Source organism: Oncorhynchus masou, chromosome 3, assembly GCF_036934945.1.
Source record: "Oncorhynchus masou masou isolate Uvic2021 chromosome 3, UVic_Omas_1.1, whole genome shotgun sequence".
Lineage (NCBI taxonomy): Eukaryota > Metazoa > Chordata > Actinopteri > Salmoniformes > Salmonidae > Oncorhynchus > Oncorhynchus masou.
Window position 1 is genome coordinate 14692238 of NC_088214.1, and position 11050 is coordinate 14703287.

Below are 11050 nucleotides of genomic sequence, written 5' to 3' on the forward strand. Positions count from 1 at the left end.
TGCACACACTCTCTATCTCCCACACCCACACGCGCACAGACACACACACACTCTCTTTCAAACACACACACTCTTTCACACACACACACTCTTTCACACACACACACTCTTTCACACACACACACTCTTTCACACACACACACACACACACACACACACACACACACACACACACACACACACACACACACACACACACACACACACACACTCTCTCTCTCTCTCTCTCTAACACACACATACACACAGCCCCCCCATCAACTTGTCTGACGCATGCAAACCATTGCAATTGTCTTGTTTGCCGACAGCAGTTCCAACCCAAACATCTGCACGTGTTTCTGCCTGCAGTATTTAGACAGGTTTTCCTTCAGGCAGTCAGAACTACAAAACCCATGGAGCAGGTCTGAACAGGAACTCAACACTGGGGGGCTTTTTGTAGACGTCATTGTGACTGTGATCGTGAGACACACACACACACACACACACACACACACACACACACACACACACACACACACTGTCACTTACTTTGTCAGTGATGACCTCTGTCTGTTCTGAAGGACATATAGAGGACTACAGAGACTGATGGAGCTGTATTGAACAAGCAGTTATGTGGGTGGGGGTTTTTCTTAGCCAATAATACGTTTTCCCAGTGATAAAATCCAGATGTGTTGAACACAACGAAACCCAGTAGGTTAGCTCCAGTGTGTCTGTTGCTGCCAGGCAGCTTTAGAAAGAAGACAGCCAATCAATAAACAGCATGTAGACACACAGTCAGGGTGTTTTACAGGGGTGGTGAATATCGAGTATCACTCTGACGCACAAGAACACACACAACGCAGAAGTCCATGCTCTTATGGTAATGATGATGACAGGGAGACCCTCTCAACTCTCTGCCTTTCATCAGCTCCCTCTTTTCCCTCTATTGCCTCTGTTCTTCTTCCTCCTCCCTCCATCCCTCTCTCCACTTCTCCATCCCGTTGGCTTATTCAATCGCTTCCCGGGGGAGAGGAACATTCCTCCCTTATCAGCTTCAAACAGATGCACGAGTGTGTGTTTAAGAGACCAAGTCATTCAAGATTGCCGTCTATCCATGTCCTGAGTGACTCTTGATCAGAACTTGCATCTTTGATTTTATTTTATATTTTAACCCAATAACAAACCTAACCCTTATCTTAACGATTCATAAACCAATCCCAAACCTTAACCCTTGTCTTAACCATTTACATTTACATTTAAGTCATTTAGCAGACGCTCTTATCCAGAGCGACTTACAAATTGGTGAATTCACCTTCTGACATCCAGTGGAACAGCCACTTTACAATAGTGCATCTAAATCATTAAGGGGGAGGGGGGGGTGAGAAGGATTACTTATCCTATCCTAGGTATTCCTTGAAGAGGTGGGGTTTCAGGTGTCTCCGGAAGGTGGTGATTGACTCCGCTGTCCTGGCGTCGTGAGGGAGTTTGTTCCACCATTGGGGGGCCACCATTCATAAACCTATCCCAAACCTTAACCCATTCATAAAATCCCAAACCTTTATCATTCCCAAACCTTTATCTTAACCATTCATAAACCTATCCCAAACCTTTATCTTAACCATTCATAAACCTATCCCAAACCTTAACCCTTGTCTTAACCATTCATAAACCTATCCCAAACCTTAACCCTTGTCTTAACCATCCATTAACCTATCCCAAACCTTTAACCCTCTTAACCATTCATAAAAACCTATCCCAAACCTTTATCTTAACCATTCATAAACCTATCCCAAACCTTTATCTTAACCATTCATAAACCTATCCCAAAAACCTTTATCTTAACCATTCTTAAACCTATCCCAAACCTTAACCCTTATCTTAACCATTCATAACCCTATCCCAAACCTTAACCCTTGTCTTAACCATTCATAAACCTATCCCAAACCTTAACCCTTGTCTTAACCATCCATTAACCTATCCCAAACCTTTATCTTAACCATTCATAAACCTATCCCAAACCTTTATCTTAACCATTCATAAACCTATCCCAAACCTTAACCCTTATCTTAACCATTCATAACCCTATCCCAAACCTTAACCCTTATCTTAACCATTCATAACCCTATCCCAAACCTTAACCCTTATCTTAACCATTCATAACCCTATCCCAAACCTTAACCCTTGTCTTAACCATTCATAAACCTATCCCAAACCTTTATCTTAACCATTCATAAACCTATCCCAAACCTTAACCCTTATCTTAACCATTCATTACCCTATCCCAAACCGTAACCTTTATCTTAACCATTCATAACCCTATCCCAAACCTTAACCCTTATCTTAACCATTCATAACCCTATCCCAAACCTTACCCCTTATCTTAACCATTCATAACCCTATCCCAAACCTTAACCCTTGTCTTAACCATTCATAAACCTATCCCAAACCTTAACCCTTGTCTTAACCATCCATTAACCTATCCCAAACCTTAACCCTTATCTTAACCATTCATAACCCTATCCCAAACCTTAACCCTTGTCTTAACCATTCATAACCCTATCCCAAACCTTAACCCTTATCTTAACCATTCATAACCCTATCCCAAACCTTAACCCTTATCTTAACCATTCATAACCCTATCCCAAACCTTAACACTTGTCTTAACTATTCATAAACCTATCCCAAACCTTAACGCTTGTCTTAACCATCCATTAACCTATCCCAAAGCTTAACCCTTATCTTAACCATTCATAACCCTATCCCAAACCTTAACCCTTGTCTTAACCATTCATAACCCTATCCCAAACCATTCAGAATGAGAGCCTTAACCTAACATTTAATTTTGAAATTTGACTTGTGGAGAAATAGATTGATACAGAGCAGCAGGAGCAACAAAAACACTTTAAAATGCGGCATCTGGAGAACCTGGATGAGCTTGTTGAACCAACCTCAGGGCAGGGATAGGTGGGCGTGCATGGGTGTATTTGTGCTTGCGCAAGGGTGTGTGTGTGAGTGTATGTGTGCCTGTGTGTGTGTGTGTATGTGTGTATGTGTGTGTGTGTGTGTGTGTGTGTGTGTGTGTGTGTGTGTGTGTGTGTGTGTGTGTGTGTGTGTGTGTGTGTGTGTGTGTGTGTGTGTGTGTGTGTGTGTGTGTGTGTGCGTGGAACAGGAGGAAACAGAACAGTCTGGAGGTTATCAGGAAGGTTATGTTCCCTAACCTGGAAATGATTATTATCATGAACGTTTCAGATGGTCCTGGTTAATGTGGTAAATGAGGTGAAGACCGGGTGGAAACACTGAAGAACACCTGTGTGTGTATTAGAATGCAGGGTAGTTATGAGTCATATAACCTCTCTGGGCCTGTCTCTCTTCGTTTGTCTCAGTCCTGCTCATTCTGTTCACCACACGCTCCTGTCCTACTGTATAATGTGCCTCTCATTCTGTTGAGTGGTGGATTGTGTGTCAGCATCAGTGTATGCCACAGGCGGCTGGTTGCACCGTAATTGGGGAGGACGGGCTCATTGTAATGGCTGGAACAGAGTCACTGGAAATGGTATAAAAAACATCAAACACGTGGTTTAATACCATTCCATTCACTGCATTCTATCCATTACAATGAGCCGTCCTCAGCAGCCTCCTGTGGTGTACAGTGTATATCTAGTAGAACTGTTTCTGTGTGTGGGGGGAGGGGTAGCTGGTTCAATTCAAACATGTTCAGCAGGAGAAAACGTTCAACTACACTTTGTAAGTTATAACATATGTCATACACTATACTACACTTCCTTATTTGAGAAACTGTAGCTACACTGGCACGTGCAGTGAGTGAGTGCTGTTACAAGGACGCATCTGATTGGTAGTTCCTTGTGACACACGTGTACATGGAATATCATCAGCTGAAGGGCCTGACAACCACGACGATGAAGATGTTGTATGATGACATAATATGGGATAGCTTTCGGCAGTATAGGACTGCCTGTTTGTGTAGTTATTGGATGTGTGTGTGTGTGTGTGTGTGTGTGTGTGTGTGTGTGTGTGTGTGTGTGTGTGTGTGTGTGTGTGTGTGTGTGTGTGTGTGTGTGTGTGTGTGTGTGCGCGTGCGTGCGTGTGCGCGTGTGTGTGTCAAAAAGAGAAACGAAAAAACTCTGCCCATTATGGTTGCCATAGAAACCAGTGGCTGCTGCATCTGGCAAATTATTGGGTACTATTGGAGGGAGAAAGGGTATGAGCGAGAGAAAGAGAGAGAGGAGAGAGACAGAGAGAGAGAGAGCGCAAGGGAGAAAGGGAGAGATGAGACAGAGAGAGAAAGAGAGAAAGAGAGAGAGGAGAGAGAGAGAGAGAGAGAGAGAGAGAGAAAAGAAAGTGAGCGAGAGAGGAAGAATGAGAGAGTGCGATAGAGAGAGGAGAGAGAGAGCAGGTAAAGATTGTGTGAGAGGGAGTCAGAGCAAACCGATCTTGCAAACAAAACTGTTTCTTCGTTTGGGAAATAAAAAGGAATATGGACCATAAATTCTAAATTGCCATGCATATTATTATTTTCTATTTTCTTATTTGACATTTCTTTAAGCAGAGAGAACAATGAGATCAGGGTCTCTTTCAGAATGGAATCCTGCATATACAATTCATAAAACAATCTAAAATATAATCCAATATAAAACAAGGAAAATAAATATTCAAGAAACCCAATTATATTCCTCAATAAGAAGGTCCCCAATCAACATTTTAAATTGGCCGAGCGGCACCAGAACACGCAATTGTAATGTATTTTGTAGGTTGTTTCAGTAATGAGGTGCTTTAAAACTAAAGCGGATTTATCTAGTTTGGTGGAGGGCCAGGCCGGACACCTGCAAGCTGACTTTGGTCGTCAGTCGAACCGTGTTTCCTTCTACACATTGGTGCGGCTGACTCCCGGGTTAATCAAGCAGTGTGATAAGAAGTAGCACGAGCAGGCAGGTCATGTTTCGGAGGATATATGACTCAACCTTCACTTCTCCCGAGCCCATCGGGGAGTTGCAGCGATGAGCCAAGATCTTAATTCTGGGAGAAAATGGGGTAAAAAAAACAGAAATGCTTGTGGTCGTACTACCCAGAACACACCTGATCTCATCAGCTCTTGGTAGCTAAGCAGGGTTGGGCCTGGTTAGTACTTGGATGGGAGACCACCTGGGAATACCAGGTGCTGTAAGCTATAAAAAATATGTATATAGAAATTGCACATTGTGTCCTATCTGACAGATTATTCTCAAACCACTTGCAAAAAGCCTGATCTAGGACTATTTCAGTCAGCCTTTGAACAAGAATGTAATGGTCAACAGTGTTGAAGGCCTTGGAAAGGTCAATTAACAAAGGAAGTTCAATGTTTTTTATGATCTAAGCAATTTAACACATCTATATCAGGTTGAAGGTAAGACCCAGATGCAGACTGTCGGAGTAGCAATGTTCATTATGGCAACAGGGCAGGCAAACGACAGGTCAAGGCAGGTAGGGGTCGATAACCAGAGTAGTGGGGGAAAGGTACCAGACGGCAGGCAGGCTTAGGGTCGGGTCAGGCAGAGGTCGGTAATCAAGAGATGGGGCAAAGGTACAGGACGGCAGGCAGGCTAAGGGGTGGGCAGAGTGGTCAGGCAGGCAGGCTAAGGGGCGGGCAGAGTGGTCAGGCAGGCAGGCTAAGGGGCGGGCAGAGTGGTCAGGCAGGCAGGCTAAGGGGGCGGGCAGGTGGTCAGGCAGGCAGGCTAAGGGGCGGGCAGAGTGGTCAGGCAGGCAGGCTAAGGGGCGGGCAGAGTGGTCAGGCAGGCAGGCTAAGGGGCGGGCAGAGTGGTCAGGCAGGCAGGCTAAGGGGCGGGCAGAGTGGTCAGGCAGGCAGGCTAAGGGGCGGGCAGAGTGGTCAGGCAGGCAGGCTAAGGGGCGGGCAGAGTGGTCAGGCAGGCAGGCTAAGGGGCGGGGCAGGCAGGCAGGCTAAGGGGCAGAGTGGTCAGGCAGGCAGGCTAAGGGGCGGGCAGAGTGGTCAGGCAGGCAGGCTAAGTGGGCGGGCAGAGTGGTCAGGCAGGCAGGCTAAGGGGCGGGCAGAGTGGTCAGGCAGGCAGGCTAAGGGGCGGGCAGAGTGGTCAGGCAGGCAGGCTAAGGGGCGGGCAGAGTGGTCAGGCAGGCAGGCTAAGGGGCGGGCAGAGTGGTCAGGCAGGCAGGCTAAGGGCAGAGTGGTCAGGCAGGCAGGCTAAGGGGCGGGCAGAGTGGTCAGGCAGGCAGGCTAAGGGGCGGGCAGAGTGGTCAGGCAGGCAGGCTAAGGGGCGGGCAGAGTGGTCAGGCAGGCAGGCTAAGGGCCGGGCAGAGTGGTCAGGCAGGCAGGCTAAGGGGCGGGCAGAGTGGTCAGGCAGGCAGGCTAAGGGGCGGGCAGAGTGGTCAGGCAGGCAGGCTCAGAGATGGGACAGGCAAGGGTCCAAACCAGGAGGCAGAGAAACAAAGAGACTGGTGAGAAGCAGGCGCTGAGACTAAAAATGCTGGTTGACTTGACAAACAAGACAAACTGGCAACAGACAAGCAGAGAACACAGGTATAAATACACTAGGGACAATGGGGAAGATTGGCATCACCTGGAGGGGGGTGGAGACACTCACAAAAACAGGTGAAACAGATCAGGGTTTGGCAATCTATTACAAGCATAGCAGCTGAAACTGTGCTACGTCCAGGTGGAAAACCAGACTGGTGCACATTAAGAACAGAGGAAGAATATCAAAACCTTGGAAAGGTTATATATTTTTTTTATATATTTTGCTTTACTGCCAGACAATCAATAAGCTAATTGTACAGTATCTGCAGGTTTTCTCTAGACTTTGTGATTAAATGTAGCTGGGATTTAGTTTCACCTGTTTGTTCACACACAGTACATATATACGTTCTAAGGTCTCTACACTGGCTGCCTAAGCTTATTCTATTGGTTTTTAAATCAATCCACGATAGTACACCCCAATACATGTCAGACATGGTATTAAGTTATGTGCCCAGTAGGTCCCTCAGGTCCTCTGGTTGTGCAGTAAATATTTCAGATTTTATTTTCATTGTTTTTATTTGTTTTTTCCTGTGAAGCACATTGTGTTGCATTCCACGTCTGAAATGGGCTGTTTCAATAAAGCTTGATTTGATTTGATGATTTGATAAAAAAAACATCTTAACTTGGATAACAATCTCTGTCCCTCCCTCTCTCTCTAACTCTCTTTCTCTCTCACTCTCTTTTTTTACTCACTCACACAGATGTAGGCCTCCCAGAGGGTGTCTCTTCCTACACTTATTGTTACAGTGTGTGTGCTTGAGTGTGTGCCTGCTGGTTCAGTGTGTGTGTGTGCGCTTGTGTACATGCTGGTTCAGTGTGTGTGTGTGCTTGTGTACATGCTGGTTCAGTGTGTGCTTGTGTACATGCTGGTTCAGTGTGTGCTTGTGTACATGCTGGTTCAGTGTGTGTGTGTGCTTGTGTACTTGCTGGTTCAGTGTGTGTGTGTGCTTGTGTGCATGCTGGTTCCATATGTGTGCTTGTTCAGTGTGTGTGTGTGCTGGTTCAGTGTGCATCCTTGTTCAGTGTGTGTGCGTGCAGGTTAAGTGTTTGTGCGTGCTGGTTCAGTGTGTGTGCCTTCTGGTTCACTGTGTATCCTTGTTCAGTGTGTGTGCGTGCTGGTTCAGTGTGTGTGGATGCTGGTTCAGTGTGTGTGCGTGCTGGTTCAGTGTGTGTGGATGCTGGTTCAGTGTGTGTGCGTGCTGGTTCATTGTGTATGCGTGCTGATTCAGTGTGTGTGTGCTGGTTCAGTGTGTGTGCATGCTGATTCACTGTGTGTGCGTGCTGATTCTGTGTGTGCGCGTGCTGATTCAGTGTGTGTGCGTGCTGATTCAGTGTGTGTGCGTGCTGGTTCATTGTGTGTGCGTGCTGGTTCATTGTGCATCCTTGTTCAGTGTGTGCGCGTGCTGGTTCAGTGTGTGTGACCGAGGACAGTGCATATCAGTGTTCTAGTCGTGTTTTCACACCACCCACCTCGAGGGCTGTGTGTGTAAGGGTGTGAATATGTTGTTCTTCAAGTGACCTACGTCTCGCTGAACAGATGGGGGGAGTGGAGAGATACAGTGTGTCCTTCATATGACCTGTATGCTACAGAACAGTTGGGGGCAGTCAGTGTTCATGTGTGTCTGTGAGAGGCAAGGAGAGAGAGAGAGAGAGAGAGAGCGAGAGAGAGGGAGAGAGAGGGTGGAGACACCAATAGGTGAATAAGGGAAGGAGGACAGAGGAGGGTCTTTGCAAGTGCAAAATCTAAGAAAAATAATTGAATAAGATTTCTTTTGATATGGCCCTTGATCCATTCCTTTTTTCTCATCCTCTTTATTACCTTTTTCTATCTCTCCTTCTCTCTCTCTCCCCATCGCTATCTCTCCTTCTCTTTCTCTCCCCATCCCTATCTCTCATTCTCTCGCTCTCCCCATCCCTATCTCTCCTTCTCTCTCTCTCCCCATCCCTATCTCTCCTTCTCTATCTCTCTCCCCATCCCTATCTCTCCTTCTTTCTCTCTTTCCCTCTTTCCCCATCCCTATCTCTCCTTCTCTATCTCTCTCCCCATCCCTATCTCTCCTTATCTATCCCTCTCCCCATCCCTATCTCTCCTTCTATATCTCTCTCCCCATCCCTATCTCCCTTCTCTATCTCTCTCCCCATCCCTATCTCTCCTTCTCTATCTCTCTCCCCATCCCTATCTCTCCTTCTCCTCTCTCCCCATCCCTATCTCTCCTTCTCTCTCTCTCCCCAACCCTATCTCTCCTTCTCTCTCTCTCCCCATCCCTATCTCTCCTTCTCTCTCTCCTTCTCTATCTCTCTCCCCATCCCTATCTCTCCTACTCTCTCTCTCTCCCCATCCCTATCTCTCCTTCCTGTCTCTCTCCCCATCTCCTCTCCCTCTACCTCTCTCCACATCCCTATCTCTCCTTCTCTATCTCTCTCCCCATCCCTATCTCTCCTTCTCTATCTCTCCTTCTCTCTCTCTCCCCAACCCTATCCCCTTCTCTCTCTCTCCATCCCTATCTCTCCTTCTCTATCTCTCTCCCCATCCCTATCTCTCCTTCTCTATCTCTCTCCCCATCCATATCTCTCCTTCCCTCTCTCTCCCCATCCCTATCTCTCCTTCTCTCTCTCTCCCCATCCCTATCTCTCCTTCTCTCTCTCTCACCCCATCCCTATCTCTCCTTCTCTGTCTCTCTCCCCATCTCTCTCTCCCTCTACCTCTCCACATCCCTATCTCTCCTTCTCTATCTCTCTCCCCATCCCTATCTCTCCTTCTCTATCTCTCCTTCTCTCTCTCTCCCCAACCCTATCTCTCCTTCTCTCTCTCTCCATCCCTATCTCTCCTTCTCTATCTCTCTCCCCATCCCTATCTCTCCTTCTCTATCTCTCTCCCCATCCATATCTCTCCTTCCCTCTCTCTCCCCATCCCTATCTCTCCTTCTCTCTCTCTCCCCATCCCTATCTCTCCTTCTCTCTCTCTCCCCAACCCTATCTCTCCTTCTCTCTCTCCCCATCCCTATCTCTCCTTCTCTATCTCTCCCCATCCCTATCTCTCCTTCTCTATCTCTCTCCCCATCCCTATCTCTCCTTCTTTCTCTCTTTCCCTCTTTCCCCATCCCTATCTCTCCTTCTCTATCTCTCTCCCCATCCCTATCTCTCCTTATCTATCCCTCTCCCCATCCCTATCTCTCCTTCTATATCTCTCTCCCCATCCCTATCTCTCCTTCTCTATCTCTCTCCCCATCCCTATCTCTCCTTCTCTATCTCTCTCCCCATCCCTATCTCTCCTTCTCTCTCTCTCCCCATCCCTATCTCTCCTTCTCTCTCTCTCCCCAACCCTATCTCTCCTTCTCTCTCTCTCCCCATCCCTATCTCTCCTTCTCTCTCTCCTTCTCTATCTCTCTCCCCATCCCTATCTCTCCTACTCTCTCTCTCTCCCCATCCCTATCTCTCCTTCTCTGTCTCTCTCCCCATCTCTCTCTCCCTCTACCTCTCTCCACATCCCTATCTCTCCTTCTCTATCTCTCTCCCCATCCCTATCTCTCCTTCTCTATCTCTCCTTCTCTCTCTCTCCCCAACCCTATCTCTCCTTCTCTCTCTCTCCATCCCTATCTCTCCTTCTCTATCTCTCTCCCCATCCCTATCTCTCCTTCTCTATCTCTCTCCCCATCCATATCTCTCCTTCCCTCTCTCTCCCCATCCCTATCTCTCCTTCTCTCTCTCTCCCCATCCCTATCTCTCCTTCTCTCTCTCTCTCCCCATCCCTATCTCTCCTTCTCTGTCTCTCTCCCCATCTCTCTCTCCCTCTACCTCTCTCCACATCCCTATCTCTCCTTCTCTATCTCTCTCCCCATCCCTATCTCTCCTTCTCTATCTCTCCTTCTCTCTCTCTCCCCAACCCTATCTCTCCTTCTCTCTCTCTCCATCCCTATCTCTCCTTCTCTATCTCTCTCCCCATCCCTATCTCTCCTTCTCTATCTCTCTCCCCATCCATATCTCTCCTTCCCTCTCTCCCCCATCCCTATCTCTCCTTCTCTCTCTCTCCCCATCCCTATCTCTCCTTCTCTCTCTCTCCCCAACCCTATCTCTCCTTCTCTCTCTCCCCATCCCTATCTCTCCTTCTCTATCTCTCTCCCCATCCCTATCTCTCCTTCTCTATCTCTCCTTCTCTCTCTCTCCCCAACCCTATCTCTCCTTCTCTCTCTCCCCATCCCTATCTCTCCTTCTCTATCTCTCTCCCCATCCCTATCTCTCCTTCTCTATCTCTCCTTCTCTCTCTCTCCCCAACCCTATCTCTCCTTCTCTATCTCTCAGACCCATCCCTATCTCTCCTTCTCTATCTCTCTCCCCATCCCTATATCTCCTTCTCTATCTCTCTCCCCATCCCTATATCTCCTTCTCTATCTCTCTCCCCATCCCTATCTCTCCTTCTCTATCTCTCTCCCATATCCCTATCTCTCTCTACCTGTTAATGTTATAAAAGGTAGGGGAAAGGAAGAGGTCAAGAGAAAACTATTGTTATTTTCCAGTGACCTGAGAAATGAG

The 11050-nt window shown here is 47.3% G+C and overlaps 1 protein-coding gene and 1 pseudogene across 1 annotated transcript in view; both read left to right on the plus strand.

Annotated features, from left to right (window-relative positions):
* Positions 1-5045: 5045 nt before the first annotated feature.
* Positions 5046-5164, plus strand: LOC135519015 (5S ribosomal RNA; annotated as a pseudogene).
* A 1468-nt stretch (positions 5165-6632) lies between these two features.
* erich2 (glutamate-rich 2) overlaps positions 6633-11050 on the plus strand; it is a 32233-nt gene continuing 27815 nt past the window's right edge. Inside the window, exon 1 of the mRNA XM_064932049.1 lies at positions 6633-6718. The gene's annotated coding sequence lies outside the window, so the exon portion shown is untranslated. The remainder of the gene's footprint in view (positions 6719-11050) is intronic.